The sequence below is a fragment of the Oryctolagus cuniculus genome, chromosome 6 (genome assembly GCF_964237555.1).
Source record: "Oryctolagus cuniculus chromosome 6, mOryCun1.1, whole genome shotgun sequence".
Lineage (NCBI taxonomy): Eukaryota > Metazoa > Chordata > Mammalia > Lagomorpha > Leporidae > Oryctolagus > Oryctolagus cuniculus.
The window spans coordinates 13,526,610-13,551,383 of NC_091437.1; positions in this window are offsets into that span (position 1 = coordinate 13,526,610).

Genomic DNA, 24,774 nt, shown 5'->3' on the forward strand with positions numbered 1-24,774 from the left:
TGTAGAACATGCAGAGCTTTGGTTATGAGAAAAAAGACTGGGCCAAGACAGATTAAAGATTTTGACCTAAGTATTTAGAAAGATGGAGTTCCCAGGGCTGGCGTTGTGGTACAGCTGGCTAAGCTGGAAGCTATGAGGCTAGCATACTGTATGAAGACGGTTTCAAGTTCTGGCCTCCACTGCCAATCCAGTTTTCTGCTAATGTTCCTGGGAAAGCAGCAGATGACAGACCAAGCACATGGGTCCCTGGCACCCATGTAAGAGTTACAGATGGAGTTCCAGCCTCCTGGCTTTGGCCTGGATGAGCCCTGGCTGTTGCAGCCATTTAGGGAGTGAATCAGATGTTGAAGATCTCTCTGTCTCTTTCTCTTTCTGTCTCTCCTGCTTTCCCTGTAATTCTGCCTTTCAAATAAGTAAGTCTTTAGAAAAATTGAGAAAAGAGAGGGAGTTCCTGTTAACTATGGTGTGAGGCTAACGGAGAAAATACAACAGGGAGAATATCAAGAGTTGGATTCTGGACACGTTAAGCTTGAGATGATAATGACACATTTAACTGGGGTGTCAGCTTGCATTTGGGGAAGAGGGGAATTGAGGTTGGAGACAACTTAGGGATCACACGCATTTGGGTGAGACAGAATCATGGTGTGGATGGGATACTACAGAGAAGAGAATTCAGGGCTGAACTCTGTGGTACTCCTGCATGCAGGGAACACGCTGTGGGGAGGAGGTGGAAGAGAGGCTAAGAAGCAGTTGCCAGTGCAGAAGGTAGAAGATCAGGTGAATGAGTCTTCAGACCCAAGGACAGAAAACTCTACAGGAGAGGGTGTGATCAGTTGTCTACCAGTCATTTGGGATGAAAATTGGGAATTTCTTTTAGATTTTTGCAATGTATATGTTTTTGTCAAAATAGGTAACAGCAGCTGGTTGACTTATGGGAATAAAATGCTCACAGTTTGAGCTTAGGAGAGACCAGAAGGGAAAAATTAAAGGTGTTCAAGAACAGAGAAACCTGATCGGTATTCTATTCAAAGGGTAAGGAGAGAGATGGGTGTTAGCTTCATGGAGTGGGGAGTGAGGTTTAAAAAGATTTATTCTAAGTGGGAAAAAAGCAATAGCTTGATTGCTTTCATAGTAACTCAGCAGAGAGAGGCATACCTGGTGATTGTTGGCATTGCTCTCCTGAGCAGGTGAGAGAAGAAGAGAGCTCTGGAGGTTGGGGGTACTCTGGGTGAAGGGTGGAGACCCTTTATCTGCACTTGCGGGACTGAACATAGAGTATGTGGGTGCAGGCGTTGGTAGATGGGCAAAGTCCCTTTGTTTTCCATTAATAATTCACTTGTCCTCTCGCTCTGGGGTGACAGTTGCTCATCGTGAGAATCCAAGTCTTCGTCTCTTGACCAGTGCTGCCCACATTGCCCTTTGGATGAAGATGACTTTACTGCCTGTCTTCCTCTTTACACGGCACACGTTAGTGCACTCGCATTGTTCGTTGGAGCCAGGTGCCCCACATCTTTGATGGTGAATTTCCTTGATGTGCACAGGGCACTTTTGTTCTTATTTATAGGTTTGTTATTTTCCGGATAGTTAACTACAATGTGGCCCTCTCGTAAATAGGATATTAAAATGGCTAACGTATTAATAGTTGCTATTATTGCTGTAATGCTGTGTAATTCCCTTAACATATTCAACTATTTCACCTGATAGAATCATCCTCCTAAATCTGCAGGCGAGAGAAAATAGTTATTAATTATTATTACTGCCGTACAGATTAGGAACCTGGGATCAAGTGACAAGTGCAAGTTAAAACAGCTAGTACGAGTGAAACCAGGATTTACATGGCAAGTTGATCAGAACATTCTGTGCTAGGGGACCTAGGCCCCATAATTTCCATTTTACTATAAAAGAAAGTCTTCATTATAAAGGAGGAAAAATGTAACTCACTTGCAGGAAAAGCCTTTAGCCATGGACAAGTTAACCAAGAATGTGCAAAATGCAAATGGAATATTGCTGACAGGGGAAGGAGAGGGTGGGAGGGTGGGAGTAGAAGTGGAAAGTGTGGTAGATTTCGGTAGCTGTTCTGCCCAAATGGACTGCAATGCATTTATGATGTTTTTGGCTGTTTTTATAATATCATAATCGTTATTGAGTAATTGTTTCTGCAATAGTCTATGGTAATGGGATACACTGTTGAATATTTTACTGGTCAGTGCTAACAATGTCCTCAGGGCAGAGGAGGTTTTTATTTGACCTTGGGGCGTATTGAACAGAGGTAGGATCACTCTATGGTAGGGAGAATTGGGAACTGCAGTCTGAGGATATGGCCCTTGCTCTAATTCTGCTTCAGGAAATACGTTCTGTTGAAACTGCTGTGCTACGTCTTGGCCAGAGTCTCTTAGGTGGAGAAATAGAGGAAAGTAAATGGAGTCAATCAGTAGCAAGGCTGGGGAGCAAGCTTTGTAGTCTACAGATTTTTCTGTCTTTTTCTAGCTTCATCCAGTTGTAAGCTGTGGCCTGACTTCAAATTCTTTGCAGAGGAGTATTTGAGTCTTAAAGAGAAAAGAAGAAAAGAATACTTAGGGTAATTTGCCTTTGAGTAAAAGTAATTGAGTCACTAGTTTCTCAGGTAGGAGGTGATTTAATTTATTTTATTTTTTTACTTTATTATTTTGAAGCCTTTGAAAACAGGCAGCACACACAAATGCCCTTCTTCTCCTTGTTTTTAAATGACCCAAGGTTGTTCACTTCTTGGAGTCGTGGGGAGACCAGGCACTCCTGACTATGGTGTCTTTTCTCCGTCCCACAGAACCTGGTTTGACACATCCACCGTGCTGTATAGATCATTCGTGTGGCAAAGAGGAACCCATGAATTGTAGCTGCTTTTTTTCTTTTTTTAAAAAAAAGGTTGAAAAAAATCAATAATAAATTATCTTCCATCCAGCAGTTTAGGCTCTCTGCACGTCCCCTCTGACATGTAGATGTAGTTATAAATTGATTTAGTTGGGGACCGTAAAGAATTTCACTTGCTTTGGACGGCCTGGTGAATGTGCATTAGTGAAATAAAAATAACCTCCCTTGTCAGAGAGCCTTCTAGGAGCTGCGGAACCCAGCGAGTTATTTTTATAGTTTAATGAGCTAGGTCCCGGCTTCCACAGGGAGACACAGCAAGTGGAGTGCTTCATCATTTACTGCTGTAAAATGATCGGGATTCATGTTGTCTATAAAACATGAAAAACATTCTTCATTCCTTACCAATTAGATCATAGTTACAACTCACAGTTCCTTTGAGCTTAAAAGAAAAAATTTAACTGCTAGACATAAATGAATGCTGTGGTTAAATTAAACCCTGCAACAGCCCAAACAGGCTTGAAAGAAATGCCTTCTGGATGTTATTAACACACATATTTAAGTGCTATTTTTAAATTTTAACTGCAAGCCATAGCAAGCACAAATGTTTAGAATAGCAATGTTGGCATCAATGTGTTGCTTTCACATTTTTTTCATCTTTGCTAATTCTTTCCCATAATTACTTCACCTTTGGCATTTAAAAAATAATCTCCAGAGATAGAAAACCCACTTTATGGGAATGTTGTGTTGCGGAAGCAGAAAACAATTGGTGACCACGCGGTTTTCTTGGGAAAAGTTGACTTCAATTATCAGGTCAATGGGATCCTGATTATCCATTAACTATGTGTAATCTACTATTTGGAAGAATTCAGTATTGCAACTCAGTAACTTCTAGAATGTTGATTTATTTATAACTATTAAAATACATTGATTATAGAAAAATTTAAACAAAACTTTGAAGAAGGCAATGGAAGCCAGCCATATACCATAACGGTTGGAATATAAATATTTCCTGTGTGTGTTGCGTATGAGACAGATCAAGAGACAGAGAGGGAGAGACAGAGACAATGAGACAGACTTAGTTTTCTGTCTTGTCTACATCGCAAGAGACATTTCCTTAGGATATTACTTTCTGAACGTGTGATTGATGACTTGGCTAGCATTGCCGTAACGCAATACAAAAGACCAGGTGGCTTAAAAGGAATCTGTTTTCTGCAGTTCTCGAAGCTGGAAGTCTTGCTTTGGTTTGGGTTGGTGTCTTGCGACGCCTCTCTCCTCGCCTGCCCTGCAGAGTGCTGTCCTCTCCCTGTGGGGCTGGGTGACCTTGCCTGTGTGTCCACGCCTCTGCTCTCCCCTCCTCTCTTCCAAGGGCACCAGCCCTCTCGGTGTAGGATATCAGAGTAGGTTCTCATCTCCTTTAACCTTCAGTACCCACTTAGAGGCCCTGCTACTATTAGCACAGTCACAATGTGGTTAGGGCCTGAGGGCAAGAGTTTTCAGAGGACACACTTCAGTCAATAACACATGATTTCAAAAGTCTATTTCATAGCTATTCTTAAAACTGCCTGATTAATAATTCTCCTGGTTTTTGAAGAGTAAAATTGTGTTCTTAATTGACAGACTAAGATTAAGTGTTCTATGGGATGTGATGAGGTATTTATAAAAATGATTGCATTCATGGAAGGATTGTTTAACATCTCTGTCACCTCACACACCTACTGTTGCTTGTGATAAGGACATTTAAAGTCTATTCTTTGCACAATATTGAAGTATATGACACGTTTTATTAACTATGGTCACCCTACCATACAGTAGCTCTCAGAGGCTAAAGCTACTCAACCCTTTAACGGCATCTCCCCTCCCCTCCCCTCCAACCCAATCCCTACCCTCTGTCACCACACTTTGATGAGTTCAATTGTTCTGGGTCCCACAGAAAATGTGAAATCATGATATATTTGTTTTTTTGTGCCTTGCTCATGTCATTTAAGATAAAGTTCTCCAGGTTTAGCAATGTTGTTGAAAGTGACACAATTTCCTTCATTGAGAAGGCTTGTCTTTTGTTGTCTTAGACTCCCTGTTCAGAAAACATGTGAGGTAATACCTCACTGGGAATTGAACTTGCACTTCCTAGGTGATCATGGTGTTGAGAATGGGTTTCTAAATCTGATGGCCATTGTCTGTCTTGTTTTTGAGGATGAATCTAATGATTTATTTTTAAATTTTATTTAAGGTATACAAATTTCATGTATTTCCTATATTCAGGTCCAGGAGCATAATGATAATTATGTGAGAAATGTCTGTTCAGGTCCTTTACCCACCTTTTCGTTGGGTTAATTGGTTTCATAATGTTGAGTCATCGGAGTTCTTTGTATATTTTTTATATGAATTCCTTATCAGATGTATGATTTGCCGATCTTGCCCCCTCTCTGTAAGTGGTCTGTTCTTTCTGTGGACTGTTCCCATTGCTCTGTAGATATATTTTAATTGGATGTAATGTGATTTGTTGATTTTTTTGCTTTTGTTCTTTGTGCTTTCAGGGTCATTGCCAAAACCAAAAACAAGCAAGCAAACAAAAAATCCCAAATCAATACCCAAACCAATGTCCCTGTGTGCTTCTAGTAGTTCTGCAGTTTCTGGTCTTAGATTTGTGCCTCTAATCCATCAGGAGTTGATTTTTATGTAGTTGTTAGGTAGGTGAGAATACATTTTATAGTTATTCTCATAATCACTGCGTTTGGTGTGCTTCATTCCTTCCTATAGATGCACCTTTCCTCAGATGCTATTTCTGTTCAGCCTGAAGAACTTCGCAGCATTCCCTGTGGTGTCGCATGTGGGGGAGATAGTTCCTCATTACAGAATGTGACTGGGCCGGCGCCGCAGCTCACTAGGCTAATCCTCCGCCTTGTGGCACCAGCACACCGGGTTCTAGTCCCGGTCAGGGCACCTATTCTGTCCCTGTTGCCCCTCTTCCAGGCCAGCTCTCTGCTGTGGCCAGGGAGTGCAGTGGAGGATGGCCCAAGTGCTTGGGCCCTGCACCCCATGGGAGACCAGGAGAAGTACCTGGCTCCTGCCATCGGATCAGCGTGGTGCGCCGGCCGCGGCGGCCATTGGAGAGTGAACCAAAGGCAAAAGGAAGACCTTTCTCTCTCTCTCACTGTCCACTCTGCCTGTCAAAAAAAAAAAAAAACAAAAAACAAAAAACAAACAAACAAAAAACAAACAAACAAACAAATAAAAAAGAATGTGACTGAACCTGCTGATACTTTACCTTGCTTTTCATGGTTTTTCTCAAAGGGAATAAGTGCTAGTTGATGCTTCTGGCCTCTTGGGTGGCTCATGAGAAGTTCTTCCTTATTCAGGCTGCCTTGTGTAAATTCTCTCATTTTTTTTTTAAATTTTCTTTATTCATCTTGGGTTCAGATACACAGAGAGAAACAGAGAAACAGAAGGAGTTCGGTTCTCAAATGCCTGCCATGGCTGGAGCTGGGTTGGGGCTGAGCCTGGGAGCTGGCTCATTGGCCACAATGGCTAGAGCTGAGCTGATCCAAAGCCAGGAGCCTCTTCCAGGTCTCCCACATGGGTGAAGGGTCCCAAGGACTCAAGCCGTCTTCCACTGCTTTCCCAGGCCATAGCAGAGAGCTGCATCAGAAGTGGAGCAGCTGGGTCTCCAACCAGCGCCCATATGAGATGCTGGCACCACAGGCCAGGGATTTAACCTGGTGTGCCACAGTGCCAGCCCTCTGCTGACTCTTTTTAAATATTTTTTTCTGCACAGCTTTTCACAAAGTTTTGAGTTCAATTTTGCCTGAAGTGTGAGGCATGTATCAAGATAGGAGTTTTGTCTGCATATGGCTTTCTGGTTATTCCAGATTATTGATGGAAAAGTCTATTCTTTCCATGTTATGCCACTTTATTTTTTTCTAGAACTATGAAGTGAAAAATCTTTAATCGTCTTTTAAAAGTGATCGTATTGTTGTGTGTAAATAGCATTTCACTTCTTTCTTTTGGATCTGAATGTTTTAAAATTTTTTTTTTTGGCTCTTACATTTTAGGGCCATCAGTGGAAGAAAAATAGATATGCTAAGCAAACATACCATTGTACTATGACTGATTTTAGGTATAATGGATCGTGTTTTACCTATAAGGAAGAATGTTAGATGTAGGACTTCTGTATATCACTTTTATAAAGTTAAAGAAATATTTTGTAATACTAATTTGTAGGGAGACTTTTAACATGAGATGGATATGAATTCTATCAGCAGCAATTTCTGCATCTATAGGATGATCATATGATATTCCTTTTTAAATCTGATTGATAATATAAATTATATTTATTTTTAGCTGTAGTGCTTATCAGCTTTATTTTTTAATAAATTTCACATTTATGTAAGGTGAACGATGTCATGTATTTCATATACATAGATTTAAGAACATAATGATATTTTACGCCTTGTTCTATCTGCTGCCCATGCTCCCAACCTCCCTCCTGCTTTCTTTCCTGTTTATTCTTTAAAATTTTTAATGACATACTTTCAGTTTATTTAGTAATCACAAGCTTAGCCCACCACCAAATGAAGAATTCAGCAAGCAGTAAGTAGAAAAATCATTGTCCCTCAAAAGTACAGAAAAAGGCTTTAAAATTCAAATCTCAAAATGATACCTTTGATCATATGTGTTACTTTTTTGTGCTCCATATATTAATTACCACAAATCAGGAAAAACATAAGCTATTTGTCTTTTTGGTCTGGGCTTATTTCACTAATCATAGTGGTTTCCAGTTGCAACCATTTTGTTGTCAAAGACAGGATTTTATTCTTTTTGTACAGGTGAGTAGTATTGAATAGTGTATAGATGCTGTAGTTTCTTTATCTAGTCATCCATTGATGGACATCCTGGTTGATTGCATGACTTGGCTATTGTTAATTAGCTGCAGTAAACATGGGGCAGAGATAACTCCTTCATATGCTGAGTTTGTTTACTTTGTGTGAATTTCCAGGAGTGGGATGGCTGGGTCTAGGGTAGATATGTTATCAGATTTCTGAGTTACCTGCATACTGCCTTCCATAATGGTTAAACTACTTAATATTCCTACCAACAGTGTGTTAGGGTATCTTTTTCCCCACATCCTCACCAGCATTTATTGTTTTTTGATTTTTGTGTAAAAGCCCTTCTAAATGAAATGAGGTGAAACCTCATTGTGGTTTGATTTGCATTTCCCTGATGGCTAGTGATTCTTAGCATTTTTTTTTCATGTGTCTGTTGGCCTTTTGAATTTCATCCTTGAAAAAATGCCTGTCCATGTCCTTTGCCCATTTTGTGATGGTGATGTGACTTGATTGTTATGTTGTTATTGAGCTTCCTGAGTTCTTTATACATTCTGGGTGTTAATCCTTTATCAGATACACAGTTGGCCAATATTTCCTCACATTCTGTTGGTGGCCTCTTCAAGTTGTAGAGTGTTTCCTTTGCAGTGCAGAAGCTTCTTAGCTTTATGTAATCCTGTTTGTCTATTTTTGCTTTGATTGCCTATGCTTCTGGAGTCTTTTTCTGTAAGTCTTTGCCTACGCCAATGTCTTGCAGAGTTTTGCCAATGTTCTCTAGTAATTTGATGGTCTCAGGTTGTCAATTTGGATCCTTGATCCATTTTGTGGTGATTTTTTATAAGGTATAAAGTATGGGTCTTGTTTCATATTTTTGCCCATGAAGATAGAATTTTCCTAGCACCATTGGATAAAGAGACTGTCCATTCTCTAGGGATGGATTGTCAAAGATTAGTTGGTTATAGACATGTAGACTAATTTCTGAGATTTCTATTATGTTCCATTGGTCTACATGCCTATTTTTGTGCCAGTACTAGGTTGTTTTGAGGATAACTTCCCTGTAGTCTATCTTGAAATCTAGTATTGTGTTGTCTATAGCTTTGTTTTTGTTTAAGATTGCACTAGCTATTCAGGGTCTTTTATGTTTCCATATGAATTTAGCATCATTTTTCCTAGATCTGAGAAGAATGCTGCTGGTATTTTGATCGGGCTGCATTGAATCTGTAAATTGCTTTGGGTAGTATGACATTTTGGAGACATTAATTCTTCAAATCCATGAACATGGATGATGGAACCAGTAATAAAAACCCTGTCCTCCCCCCCACCAAAAAACCCTGCCAACAAAGAAAAGCTCAGGACTGGATGTCTTTACTGTCAAATTCTACTAATTTTAAAGAGAAACAATTGAAAAGGATGGAGAACCTCTCAGACTTTTTCTATGTGGTCAGCATAATCTTAATTCCAAAAGCAGAAAAAAAAAAGGATACAGTGAAGAAAGAGGTCTCTAGACAAATATCCCTGGTGATAGTAGATGAAAAATCCTCAACAAAATACTTGATAATCCAATCCAGCAACACATCAGAAAGATCATTCACACAGACCAAGTGGGATTTATCCCTGGTATGAATGGATAGTCAACATATACAGATGAATAAATGTGACACATCATATTAATTGAAGAATAAAAACCGTATATTATCTCGATAGATGCAGAGAAAGCATTTAATAAAATACATTATCCTTTCATGATAAAAAACCTTTAGCAAAATGGGTATAGAAGGAACATCCCTTAGCACAATCAAGACAATATATGACAAACTCACAGCCAGCATTATATTGAATGGGGAAAAGTAGGAAGCATTTCCACTAAGATCTGGAACCAGACAAGGATGCTCACTTCACCATTGTTATTTAGTATAGCTCTAGAAGTTTTAGAAGGAGACATTAGGCAAGATAAAGAAATCAAACGGATACAAATTGGGAAGTAGGAAGTTAAATTATCCCAGTTGGCAGACAACATGATTATATTGGGAAACCCAAAGACTCCAGTAAGAGACTACTGCAATTCATAACAGAGTTTGGTAAATTTGCAGGATATAAAATCAACACACAAAAATCAATAGACTTCGTATCCACAGAAAATAACATGGCCGAGAACTGTCTCATCAGTTCCATTCGCAATATCTACAAAAAATTCAGTACCTTGGAATAGATTAACCAAAGATGTGAATAATCTCTACAGTGAAAATTGTAAAACATCAAAGAAATAAAAGAAATAAAAATGGAGATTACACAAATATGCAATGACTTGGGTATTCTAAGATATTAAGCCATATAGATTAAATTAAAAATGCTTTAATGAGATATTGTGTATAGATGCTACTTAGCATTTTCCTATACAGAATCACTCTTTCTTTTATTTAATAAATATAAATTTATAAAGTAAAAAAAATGGAGATCACATTGATTGGATTTCAAATATCACTCCAACTTCTATTTTTGGAATTGATGTAATTTGATTGTAATGTGAATGTATTACTTTTGGTGTGTGCTTGTGAATTAATTAAAAAAAAAACTTTATTTGAAAGACGGGGCATTAGAGAAAGAATGATTGATTGATTGATCTAACATTTGCTGATCCACTCCCCAAAGATCGACAAGAACCAAGTCTTGGCTAGGCCAAAGCCATATGCCAGGAACTCCATCTTGGGCTCCCACATGGGTGGCAGGGTCCCAGGTACGTGGGTTATCTTCAGTTGCCTTCCCAGGTACAATAAGAGGGAACTGGCTTGGAAGCATAGCAGCTGGGGCATCAAACTGTATTCTGATGTGGGATGCTAGTGTCATTAACAGCAGCTTAAGCAGCTGTGCCACAAAGCTGGCTTCTTCTGGACTCATTTTTTAAAATAGTTATATTAAAATATTTGTGGCTACATTTAGGAGAAGTATTGTTCCAGTGTCTATTTTTAAAAATATCTTTGGTTTTGGTATCAAAGTAATTGTAACCTCATAAAATGAATTGATTTGGGAAGACTTCATGTAGAGTTGTCTTCTTTATTAAATGTAGATTTCATCAGCATGGGTTTGATTTTGTGAGAATATTTTGTGTCTGTAGTCTATATATAGTAGATACAGGGTTATGAAGGCAATTTTTTAAAAAGATTGATTTAATTTGAAAGGCAGGTTAGAGAGAGACAGACAGACAGACAGACACAAGTCTTCCATCTGCTGGTTCACTCCCCAGATGGTCGCAATGGCCGGAGCTGGGCTGATCTGAAGAGTAGCCCGGAGCTTCTTCCCCGGGAGCTTCTTCCAGGTCTCTGTTGTGGGTGGAGAGGCCCAAGGACTTGGGCCATTTTGCACTGCTTTCCCAGGCTATAACAGGGAGGTGGATAGGAAGTGGAGCAGCCGGGACACGAATCAGTGCCCAAATGGAATGCCAGCACTGCAGGCGGTGGCTTTACCCACTAAACCACAGTGTTGGCTCCTGAAGGAAGCAATCTTTTTAACGTGAACTTTGATATTATCTATGTTTATAGTGACTTTTTGATTTTATTTAAATATTAATTGGCACAAATATATTCAATATTCTTCCAATCTTTTTTAAAAAGATTGATTTGAAAGGTAGTGTTCTAGAAACAGAGAGCAGGGGAAGAGACGGAGAACTTCCACCTACTGGTTCACTCGCCAAATAGGTGCAGTAGCCGGAGCTGGGCTGACCTGCAGCCAGGAGCCAGCAGCTTCTTCTGGGTCACCCATGTGGGTTCAGAAGCCCAAGGTCTTGAGCCATATTGTGCTGCTTTCCCAGGTGCATTAGCAGGGATCTGGATCAGAAGTGGAGCAGCTGGGACTTGAACTAGCACCCATTTGGGATGCCAGTACCTCAGGCAAAGTCTTTACCCACTGAGCCACAGTGCCAGCCCTTTATTTTAACATCTTTAAAATCTGTGTAAGATGTGTAGCAATGTTCTATCTTTGATTCCTGATATTGGTAACTGTGTCTTGTCTTTATATTCTTGGTCACTCTTGGTACAAATTTATGATTTTTATCCATCTTTCCAAAGAACCCAAGTTTGAGCATCATGTTTTCCATTGCTTTCTATTTCACTTATTTCTGTTCATCATTATTGATTTCTTTCTGCTAGTTGTTGGATTTATTGTCATCTTTTTTCCATATTTTCTTAAAGCAAAAATTGTATCATTGACCCGAGTGCTTTCATTTCTCTAAGTATTTAAAGTTTCTTCTGAGCATTGCTTAAGCCATGTCCTATAAATATTTATGTGCTATGTTTTGTGTTTATTCAAGTCAAAAATATTACTTTTCCCTTGAGATTTCTTTTTTGGCTCATATGGTTTTGGTTATGTTTCACAAGCTTTTTCTTTACTTTCATCATAATTATTTTGAAATTCTTCTCTGAGGGTTACCTGGTCACCTCAGCACCTTCTTTGAGAAACCATGTTCCTCTTGTTCCTGGGTGTAAAGTTTTCTTGATGCTTTATATGTTCCACAATATTTGATCATATGCCAGTCCCTGAATTTATGATACATTTTGATCAAATGACACTTAGTAAATAAGAGTGGCCGTTAAAAGGGCATACTTCTGTCTTGCTGCTAGGGTGAGTGCCCGAATCCAGCCAATCTGTCGTTAAGCTCAGTTGGGGTAGTGTTGCAGCTTCAGCTCAATTTAGTTTATTATTGGCTTCAAATGGTTTGAGGATGGAGTCAAGACTTTTATTTCTGCAGGGCTTGAGATCTGAGCTCTGGCTAGATTTTAGACATCTCTTTATGCTTTCCATCCTTAAATGCCAGCTCCCTCTCTGCTTTATAGCCTGGCTGACAGCTCCGTGGGCCTTCAGGGACTTGATTTTTCCTCTCCAGCACTTCCTGACTTTGTGGGCCTTGAAAGACTTCTCTCCACTCTCTTCTCCAGCTTCCAGCACCTGGCTATCAGTGAAGGGTCAGGGCGCCTTTGAGGTTCTCAGTCCTCCTCCTGCCCTGCCCTCAACCTTCAGCTGCCAGCTGCTGGGCACTCTGAATGTCTGAGTCAGTGCGGGCCTCTCTGGCTGCTCTTCTTGCTCTCAGAAGTCACTAATAGTGACTTTCCAGGGTAACCTGGAAGGATTTCTCTTAACCTTCCTCTTCCACCAAAAAGGCTTCCATTGAGTGCTTTACACACTCATGTGGGCTTTTAGGGAAGAGTCACTGGGTAGGTGCCGACTTGCTCTGTGGCCAGTGATCCTAGGCATCATCATCCATGCTGTCTGCCCACAAGACCACTGGGACTTCATTACCGTCTTCTCTGGTTCCTCCCTGCCTTTACCTGTGATGGATTTCCTGTTGTCACAGTGCTCCCCAAAGCCAAAATCACACATAGGTCTTGTTCTGCTAGAATGGGTCCAACACATAACTCTATGGAAAATACACGATTCTGATTTCTAAAACATCTAGAGTTTTGTTGCTTACACAGCTTATTGGCGTTGGTAGGAGAGGAGCAAGAATATGTGTGGCTCTATGCACCGTAGTTGGTTATGTGTGACCCACTGGAATTTTCTATGGAAAACAGAGGTAAGCTAATCAATCATTTTGTCAAAAATAGATAGCACAGAATTATCTTAAACTCACCTTCCTAATACATACTTTGGCTGTCCACTTGAAAGTTTATACAAATTGACTTTGTTCCCACTGTCAGCTGCTTTTCATAAGACATTCTAAAAAGGCATTTAAAGATAAGAATGCTTGAAAACAATAGCATTTGTTGTTGTGTGAAAACTGCAAAAAAGCTGAATATCTAATAATTAAATAGATTATACTTCATTCTCACACTAAAATATTTTGCAGCAAAGAAAATCAATTTTGAAGGGAGTATGGCAGCATGCAAACATGTTCAGATTTAATCTTTCCAATGGTATTTAGTGAGCAACCATTTTAAGTCCCAAATATTGTAGCAGGGGCTGACTATAGGTAGGCAAGTAAAATATACATGGTTTCTGCCTGAATGGAGCTTTTAACCTGGTGGGAAAGACAAGTAAGTCAACAAATACATAATAACAAACTTTGATGTGATAGGAATTTAATGAAAGGAGTACACATTGCTAGTATCACATAGTCCCAAAGGCATCTGCTAGTTAAGGCCTCCATGGTTAGAGATTTAGTCCCATAACGGAAGGCATTATTACGTTCAGTAGGTGGAAGCAACATGTATGAAGACTCCAAAGAGGAACTGGCTCTGCAGGTGGTTTTGAAATATTGGAAGGTAGGATCAAAGTGCAGTTGACCAACAGGGAACCTGTGATGTAAAAGGGACCTGTTCATCCAGTGCTTTGAAGGTTTTACAAGGTTTTAAATTGAAGGAATACAGATTTGTGTCTTACTACAAGTGTTTACATTTATTTTGAATATGATATGGTTTATGTTACCACAAAAAGGTGTTTGTCTTCTGAGTAGAGAAGTAATGCAGGAGAAACATATGTTAGGAAACCAAAAGGAGGCTACCTTGTAGTCCAGGATAAAGAGTGGGACAAACAGTTGGCATTCTGTTTGTGCATGTGGCCAGATCTGAAGCCTGTTTGGAACATGGATTGGGTAGGACTTTCTGGTCATTTGGATGAGGGCATATGCAAGTCACAGCTGAATTCCAAGTTTGTGGATTATGGAGAAACTAGTGGTGTTATGGGTAGAAGGATGGCCAGCAAAGGCAACCTCTGTTCTGTGTCTCACGTGAAAGAAGAACTTCCAAAAAAAAAAAAAAAAAAAGAAAGAAAGAAAGAAGAACTTCCATGCAGACAAGACAGTGAGCAAAGCAAGATTTACTTAAGTCAGAAACCTCCTGCTGAAGCAGCCTGGAGTGGGACTCTAAGAGAGGTAAAACCTGAGGGACTGGTGCAAGTGGGGTTTTTAAGCACAATTTTGGGGGAAAAACCCTGGCAATCAGCTAACATTCAGTTACAAGGCAGGAACAAAACCCATGGAGAGTCCAGCTTTGGAGTCCTGTCTGTCCTGTCTGGCTTGTTCACGATAAGACTGAAAAGCCATCAGAAGGTTGGAATCTCCACTCCCTTGCTATTTTGTGATAAGATTGGGAGCTCCCAAGGAGTGGGATAGGCACGTTCTACCTTGCTAAACATAACTTTTGGGAAAGGCAAGCATTTTTACACTCTTCAAGGAATTCCCTTTCCCCATTTTCCACTGAGACCATCCTAACTGCTTATGGACCTGTGTGACTCCTCACAGGGACATTTGTAGATGATCATTATCTACATCACCAGACTTTTTTTGTCTATTGCCTCTTATAAGGCTATTTATGTGGATCAAAACTTGGATCAACTGGATCAACAGAGAATCACCTGGATTCTCTGTCTTAGAGGATCAAATGTGAAGGTAGCTGAATGAGCTCCTCCTTTCTGGAGATCACGTGGGAATGAAGTCCCCATTCTTAGCTCGCTATCAGCCAGCATCTGCCTGCATTCACGATCATGTAGCTCCTATGACAACAAAGCCCCAGGAGCATAGTGTAGTCTCCTGACTCCCCAGGTATCTCTGGCTCTTTGTCTAATCCTCTCTTCTACTTTTAAAAGCTTCTATGATTGTACGGGGCTCAGAGCTAGTACAGGATGCTATTTCTTAAAATCATCTGCTTAGTAAAAGGAATTGCATCTACCAGATCCTTTTTGCTATGACTTGTGACATAGTCAACAAATGGCACAGAAGCTGGGGGCAACATGGTGCCTACCAGAGAGATCATCCCAGAATATATGAAAAGGAATGAGAGAAAAGGAATTGGGTAGCACAGACAGACATCCAGAAGGCAGAACCATCCACAAAACACAGTAAGTGCCACCTGACATGCCATTTCACTCACTGTGAAGAATGAAGCAGCTAAGAGAGGTCAGGATCTCATATCCAAACATGCCCAAAAGAGAAAATGGGCGCAAAGACCAAGAGTCTTAAAGTTGCAATCAGCTTTCAGTGGCAGGCAATTTTTTTTAATGAGTTGAAAACAAAAACATGAAAGTTCATAGATCAGGTAGGGAAAATGGATGTCTGAATAGTCCATTCAAAACTGGGGAGGAAGGGAGAAAATGTATCTAGTATTTAGTAACTAGTCATTCATTGAAATGTTAGGTAAATTAGACTTTACGGAAGGAAGGAAGGAAGGGAAGGGAGGGAGAGGGGGGAGAGGGGAGGGATCCCAAAGGAGGATGTTTCTGTGAGCCCAAGATGCTGGTTAATTAAAATGCACGCGAGGCTTAGGAAAGTGCAGGGAACTTGATCAGGCTGTCTGGACTCACCTGGCGAATGCCATATGTGGGGCAGGGAGGAAGAAGAACAGACTTGGGAATGCAGCCTCCTCAGGGGTGGGGTGTGCATTGTGATTTTAAGAGACTGCACGCACTGTTAACACAACTACACTAAAAGCACCCCCAGGGTTGTGCGAATAGCCCAACTCCCAGGCCACCCACTTCTGGATGTTTGCGGGTGACTCCATACTCTGGCTCTTTCTTGTTTCATCCAGCTGTCATTTGCATTTTGGAAAAATTAAATGACGCCAGGGAAAATAAACTAAAGTTCCAATTGCAACTTAATTTGGGGGGAAGAAATGGGAAACTTTTGAAAAAAATTAGAAAATGAGTGTGTAGACCATTTTCTTTTTCCCTGTGAGGCTGAACAATATGACAGCCAAAACCCAATTTTTAAGAAGCACAAGAAACAGGAAGTAGGGGTTTAACCTAGTGGTTAAGATGCCCATGTGCCATATGAGAGTTTGATTCCCAGTTCTGGCCCCTGACCCTGGCTTCCTGCTACAGCACAACCTAGGAAGTGCTGGTGATGGTTCAAGTAATTGGGTTCCTGAACCCATTTGGGAGACCTGGGTTGTGTTCCTGGCTGCTGTGAGCATCTGGGGTTAGAAAACCAGTGAATGGGAGCTCTCTCTGTCTCTGCCTCTCAAATAAAAAAAAAAATTATGTGAGGGGAAACAAAATCCCATATCATCATTCTTGAAACTAAGCCACTGCTTCAAGTTAAGGAGTGCCAGACACGTAGAGAATGGGTTAGACAGAACAGGATGGACACAGCGGTTACCTTCAAGAGAAACCCTGTGTTGGTGCCGAGGTTGTCGCTTGGCCTTTCTGAGCCTGCTGCACGAAAGTCATCCTCAGTAAATGACGTTGCAGGTTTCCGCAGAGAACTGGAGAAGCAATGGATGCAGCGTGGACTCGAACTCCTTCACCACCAAAGTCCATTCCCTCATCTCAGAGTCTGCTTTCCCATCCCTTCGTGGCACTTCCAGGTCTCGGCATCGCAGAGGTGTAGGACTTCATCCTTGGGCCATGTCCCTTCTCTGAGTAAACTCCCTCTGCAGAGGGGCATGCTGCCCCAGAACTTCAAATCTCCCCTCCGAGCTGATGTCGTGTGGGCTGTTCCTCTGAGTTCCAGAACCCCGTACTCGGTCCCCGGGTTAGTATCTCAAGGCGGCTGTTTCATAGGCACCTCAAACCCAGCGTGGCCGAGATGGCACTCCCAACTCATTCGCAGCCCAAACCGCTCCTTTCCAAGTCTTTCCCTCCCCAGTCCAAGGCACCCCCGTTCTTGAAAGTCCTGATGCTTGTGCTTGGCTCACTGAGTGTGTAGTCTACCCACAGTGTTTGTCCTCAGTGCGTCCGCTCCTCCTCTGCTCCTTAGGTGACCACAGTAACCTCTCGCTTCCTCTTTCAACCATGCTTCCCACACCTTCCTTCCCAGGGAGTCTTACTCAGGAGTCAAGGGAGCGGGAGATGGGAGGGGTGTGAGTGGGAGGGAAATTATGGGGGGGGGAAGCCATTGTAATCCATAAACTGTACTTTGGAAATTTATATTTACTAAATAAAAGTTAAAAAAATAAAATAAAATCAGGCAGATGAGGTGATGCGCCGGCTGTTCTGCAAACTCCGCAGGCCCCGTCTGCTCCCAGCCCTTCCTTCCTCTCTTCCGGCTTCTCTGCTAAGATTTCCTAGACTGAGTAACTTAAAAACAGAAGAAATGGATTGCTCATAGCGTCGGAAGCTGAGAAGTGCAGGGCCAGGACACCAGCACCCTGAGTGTCTGCTGGGGCCCAGCTTTCTGGTTGCTGCTGGCGACTTGGTGCTGTGTTGGCACAGGGTGGGAGGCCAGGCAGCAGTCAGGGGCCTCTCTCCTAGAGGGCACTGATCCCAGACCAGAGGGCTGTGTCCCCCTGACCTATTGACCTCCTAACCCCTTTATGTTTGTTACTAGATTTCCACAAATGAACTTTACGGGGCACAAGCATTCAGAATGTGGCAGCTTTGCAGCCTTCCAGAACAATCTGTGTGGAATGCTCTTCGGCCAGGTATCGATGCACTTTGTATCTCTATCTCGCTTGCTTTTGGTGTCTGTTGCCAATGCCTTCTCACCTACATACAACTTTTCATCATTTCTTTCTCTTTAGTTTTCTTCCAGCATGGGTCACTTTTAAGACTTTTGTATTTATTGGGTTTATCGTCTGCCTGTGCTAGTGCAATGTCTGTTGTAGTTAGTGCTGTAATGTCAGTGTTTAGAATAGTGCCTGATACACACAGGGACACAGAAATTTTTGAATGAATGAATGAATGATCAGCTCATGACTGGGAAGAATAAGGGCTGAACAGAGCCAGGCATGGTCAATTTGTTGATCTAAGCTGACTGTCAGGGAGAGCAAAGGAACACACGGAGGCCATGCTGTTGAGGCCCTTGGAACTCTCGGAGCAGAGGCGGCAAGATAGGAGTGCGACATAAGGTACCCCATGATATTTTCCCTGTTACCATGCTGTGAATTAAAAGCCAAGGTAATGGTGTGCTTCTAATCTGAGACTCTCTACAATAGCTGTCTATTGATTGCAGCCTGAGGGTCCCTCCTAGCCTGCAACCTCTTTGCTGCATGGCCCGTGAGATACAAATTGCTCTCGAAACAGGAAGAAGAGGAAGAGCAGAGAGTTTTCCTGTTGAAATCCCTAAGCTTCCTGTCAACAGGACACCTCGCTTGTTCAGTTTAATTTCATTTAATTTTTCCATATATGAGATACCGTTTTTGCCATGCCAAAAAGCAAAGGAAGCACACACACGCTGAAACACACACACACACACACACAAACATCTTTGGAATCAAGAGTCATTCTGCGCCCACCCCGATCTGAGCAGAAAAGCTCAGCCTCTCCCTGAAGTGTTCTGGGCCTGAGCAAGGAGCAGCAGGGTGGAGTCTGTGTTTGCCTTTTGCCTGCAGGTGGAGATACCAGGTGCTCTCGAAAGGGCACTTTGAAGACTGGGCTGCCACTGGCATGCATTTGGGAAATGGTGTCTGAGACACAATAATAGGGGCCCTGGCTTAAAGTGCATGACGGGATCACAGGAGCACATCTCGACTGCGTGTTCAGATCTGATTCAGAGACGCACGTCTTCTGATCTCCCGAGGGGCGAGGCCACCCCGGCACAGAATAGAGACTGAGCCTCGCAAATAGGGTTACGGACTGCACATCAGACGTAATGAGCGAAATCGCTGTGCCAGGCGCTGTCCGCGGCTCAGGGCAGGGCAGATTGGTCAACAGATGGGCATTGTTTTCCTGTAGAGGACTGGGGCAAGGGCAGAGCATGTGAACACCCGAGGAGGGCAGGATACAATAATTGAATTAACCTTTGAGTTTTGGCTGTGTGTACAGTCAAGGCTCACAGCCCACTACCCTTATATTTTTAAAAGATATATTTATTTGAAAGGTAGGGCAGTAGAGAGAAAGGGAGAGATGCAGAGATAACTTCTCTCTGCTGAGTCCCTGCCTCACGTGACTGCAATGGCCAGCACTGGTCCAGGCTGAAACCAGCAGCCCAGAATTCCATCCTGGTTTCCCACGTGGCTGGTAGGGGTCCAGGCAGTTGGGCCATCATCTGCTTCCTTCCCAGGTACTTTAGCAGGAAGCTGGATCAGAAGCAGAGCAGCCAGGACTTGAAACTGTACTCCAGCGTGGATGCTGGTGTTGAGAGTGGCCGTGAACTTGACATTCCACGACTCTGGCCTGCCAAGCAGCCCCTATATTTTACATGTTGTCTTTGCATGTGCCACTTTCCTAATCAAATTTAAGATGCTTCACCATAAACAGCATGCAATAAAATTAACAGATATAAACACTTAAAATTGTAAAAGGGAAAAGAAAGCAAATACAAAACACTGGAGGCCCAGGAACAGTTGTAATTAACTTTGAAATTTCCTGCAGAGCTTGTTGGTAGCCAGCTGCACTTTTCCCTGGGAAAGGCACTCGGGTCTAGCATCTACTCATCTGCTGTAAGCCATTCACCAACCACCGTGGAATGTGCTCTTCCCATTCCTCCCTGTAGCCAGTTGCCCAGGAAATTCATGGTCTGGTTCCCTCCAGAAATGACCTGGCTTTCCAATTAGAGCTGCTTCTCTGGATTCAACAGCGCTGCTTTTGCCAGTGAAATGATTGGGAAATGGGATGAATGGAGCCACAATTGATTTCAGATGGCCAAATAATAAATGAGGAGATGATCGCGAGGGGATATTCTCACACAGTTGGGGCTGCCCTTTGCTTCTCATATGCTCCCGATTCTTCTGAAACTCACTTACTGCTTAGAGATGCTCTGTATGGATTGTTGTTGTTGGATTTGATTCCCTTCCGCCATTCCTCTGCACTTTAATTGGGCTGCTATCTCACCTTGCACGTCCTGTTTGCGCAGCCCAAGTGTTCTGCCTTCTCTCCTGCCGGAACAGAGATGGGTGAAGATTTCTTTGAAGTCGTTGCCTCTCCCACGAGAGTGTACACACCACCTCGTTATCAGAAGCCTCTGTAGTGCACCTGCAGCTCAGCCAGGCAGTTAACCCGCAGTGCTGAGGGTTTTGAGCCTTGTCTTTGTTCTCTAAAATTGTGTCTGATCTCATTAATAGATGACTCCATGAAGGTAGATGCCAATAATGCCAATATTTAACATTAGAAATCATCCCAGATTAATGCTGCTGCTGTCTAAGGATTGTTTCTGGGGACCTGCTTATCTTCGCAGTAGTAGGAACTCTGGGACTCCCAGACACTGCCACGCAACAAGTGGGTTTCAATACCACAAAGACTTCTCCAGCGCTAATGTATTCAGGAGTGAACCACGACATCCTCCACCTGTGTTGGCCTTGTTCAGCGCCTCCTGCCCTGAGATTTAAGTTTGCGTCTGTTCCTCCAAGAACACCATATCCCACCTACAGAGTCAGACCCCTTGCAGAAAGCCCTGGTTCCCAGACTTCCTCCTCAACAGCCTTGCTCTTTGGTTCCACATCTTTTTTTTTTTTTAAAGATTTATTTATTTATTTGAAAGTCAGAATTACACACAGAGAGAGGAGAGGCAGAGAGAGGTGTCTTCCACCTGATGGTTCACTCCCCAATTGCCCGCAATGGCTGGAGCTGTGCTGATCTGAAGCCAGGAGCCAGAAGCTTCCTTCAGGTCTCCCATGTAGGTGCAGGGGCCCAAGGACTTGGGCCATCTACTTCTGCTATCCCAGGCCATAGCAGAGAGCTGGATCGGAAGAGGAGCAGCCAGGACTCAAACTGGGGCCCATATAGGATGCCAGCGCTTCAGGCCAGCGCATTAACCCGCTGCGCCACAGCGCCAGCCCCTGGTTCCACATCTTGCTTGTCTTGGATGGATGCCAGTGTGTCGAATGCTTGTTCTGTGTACTGTGAATGTGTGTTCTGCAAGGTAACCAGGATGAACATTTAGAAATGCAGCACTCCTCAGGGAGCTAGCATCCATGTGCCACTTACAGACACACAGTATTTAAAATCCACCAGTGACTGACTTTGGTTCTATAGGTCAAGACCAGACTCTGAACATTTTACTCATAGCCTCTGCCTGTGTCAGCATCTGTCTGCATCTCAGTCCTCCCTGAGTGCATCCCTCAGTCTCCCTGCTGCCCCGTCCCCAATCCAGCAACGTTTCTCTAAGTCCTTCCAACATGCCATTCTTGTTCCACTCCAGGACCTTGGTACACACTGTAGCTCTGCCTAGAACACTTATCCCCAAACCCAACCCTCTGTAAGGAACTAGGGGAGGCATCCTTTAGACCTTAACTAAACGCCCCTGCCTCGGGGAAGCTTTCGGGCCATTGGGGTGAGTTTCTTTGATGCTGTCACTGTTCTCCCTTTAGATCACTTAGTAAGATTTGTCACCTCCTTATTTCTACCAATAGTGTGATTTCTTTTTTTTTTTTAGTGCATAAATATTTTATTATTTTAAATTTTCTCTTTGAATTTTTATTTTATTAATTTAGTAAATATAAATTTCCAAAGTACAGTTTATGGATTACAATGGCTCCACCCCCCATAACTTTCCTCCCACTCGCACCCCTCCCATCTCCCGCTCCCTCTCCCATTCCATTCACATCAAGATTCATTTTCAATTCTCTTGATATACAGAAGATCGATTTAGTATATATTAAGTAAAGAGTGCATCAGTTTGCACCCACACAGAAAAACAAAGTGTAAAATACTGTTTCAGTACTAGTTATAGCATTACTTCACATTGGACAACACATTAAGGACAGATCCCACATGAGGAGTAAGTACACAGTGACTCCTGTTGTTGACTTAACAATTTGACACTCTTGTTTATGGCATCAGTAATCTCCCTAGGCTCTAGTCATGAGTTGCCAAGGCTATGGAAGCCTTTTGAGTTCACCGACTTAAATTTTATTCAGATAAGTTCATAGTCAAAGTGGAAGTTCTCTCCTGCCTTCAGAGAAAGGTACCTCCTTCTTTGATGGCCCATTCTTTCCACTAGGATCTCACTCATAGAGATCTTTCATTTAGGTCTTCTTCTTTTTTTTTTTTTTTTTTTCCAGAGTGTCTTGTCTTTCCATGCCTAAAATACTCTCATGGGCTCTTCAGCCAGATCTGAATGCCTTAAGGGCTGATTCTGAGGCCAGAGGCCAGAATGCTCATCTCTGCCCCTGAGACTGTAGACAGCAGCTGTAATGTGTGATCACATCCCAAACCAGAGTCTAACATTGTATCTGGTAACCATTGTCCTAGTGTCTAGCACATGTATGGTAGGAGTGTTCAAATAAATCCCCAGTAGACGATTCTCTGAAGTCTGCTTGGGCGTTTTTAGTGTGCCTGAACTGGGGGATGAGTAGTTTGAGGTGGGCAGTGGGTGATCAACACTGAAACAGCAGTGTATTTCCTTTGGGAAGAGCCCTCATGGTTGAGGAATTTCATTACATGGAGACATCACCTTAAATCTCCCTTTACTGGCCCAGATTTTTCTGAAGAATAGCAGAGATGAGATGTTGTCTGCACTTTAGAGGTCAGTCCCTCAGATATTGGAAGCATTTCTATTGTTGTACAAATACGTTAGGAGCTACACCCAACAGCCCCAGATCGTGTGTTGGTTTTGGTTTCCAGACCCTGAGCTACTTCTGTATGGACACTGCTTGGCCATATGTCTCCTGCAGTTGCTGCCCAGAGCAGATCCAGACTTGGAACTATCCTAATCAATTCACATTTCAATGATGCTGCTCCCTTCTTACTTCCAAACTGGAAAGTCACATGATCTCCAAGATTACATCAGCTGTAGAGATACTGGGTCACAAAATTGGCCCAAAGAGTTTTCCCGCAACTAAACCTCCTACCTCCTTTCTCATGTAACTCCTTGTATTTGTTTTATTTTTTCTAAATATAAGCATGCATCGTGTATACGTATTTTGTATTCTACTTTGGTCATCCAAGAGCAAGCAGCTTGTACAGGCTTTCAGTCATCAAGACATTGCATGAGCCTGCTTTCTGTGTTAATCATAATGCTTCTGGATTTTTCAAAGGTTTGATCCAGAGAAGTTGCTGTAGGGAATCAGTGGGATGTTCCTATTAGAAAGCTGGCATTCACTGGACAGTGGACATTGTGTTTGTATTTGTTCAAGAATGCTTTGAGTTTATGTAGTTGTCTTTAAGCCTGTTTGTTTGTTAGAACTGCAAAACATTAGGATGTTTCCAAAGTTCCAAGGAAATCGGGTTACTTACTCGGTCGCAGTGGGATTATCATCATGGGATTTGGGAAAGGGTTACTTTAGCTTCATACTTTCATTTATTTTACTTCTTCATCCTCTTCCAAAAGAATAAACAGCATTAATTATGCCTGATGAGTGTCAACAAAGCTCCCTTCACTAAACACCAACTTCAGGGGTCAGAATTCACTCTGCTCTGCATTCTTTGAGCTGCTCTGCCTGCAGTGGTCCTTGACTCCTGGTGCTAAGCTCTGCTGTATATCCTAGTCTCTGCAGGTGCCCACTCTGCCTTGTCATAGAATTGAAGTGGGACTGAAAGTGACCACCAAAGTGAGTTAAGGGATCCTTAACACAGTTTCATCTCATGGCACGGTTCACAGTGATAGTTGTGAAGAAGCCACGGTATCCACATCACACAATTTCTTTTAAACCATTGTAGTGATTCATTGTTCCTCTTATCGTGCTTGAGAATTACAATCTTTTTTTAGGAAGACGTTTAGTGTGTGTGTGTGTGTGTGTGTTAATATTTCTTTAATTCTCTCCAGGAAGAGCATCCATAAGTCACTGTACCGCATGTGGGGTCCCATGCTGGAGGCATAGTCGCCAAGGTGGCAGTGTTGAGGTGGTAGAACTTTGAGGCAGAGCTTGGGGAGCCATAACTCGGCCCCCAGGCCATGGCTCTTGGAAGAATTCATGCTGCTCACTTGCAGTCAGGAGTGGGTTGGTAGGACAAGGTCAAGTTTGGCTGCTGCATTAGTCTGGCTTCCTGTCTCAACTGTGTGTGCTCCCACCAGTGGGAGGCCACCACTATGAGCTCTCACCAGGGTCCCAACAGGTGGGGTTGCTTAGTGTTGGACTTCCAGCCTCCAAAACTGTGAGCTCAATAAACTTGTTTTCTTTCTAAAATGCCCAGCCTCCAGTATGTTGTCATAGCATCCAGAAATGAGAAAATACAGCACATAAAGTGGTCGGATGGTGCCATGGAAAGAAAGTTGAATTTGGATTCTTCCACCCCATGGATTTGTGTGACAGTGCAGATTCACTTCACCTGTCCGGACCTCAGTTTTCTCCTTGGAAATCGTGTGGAT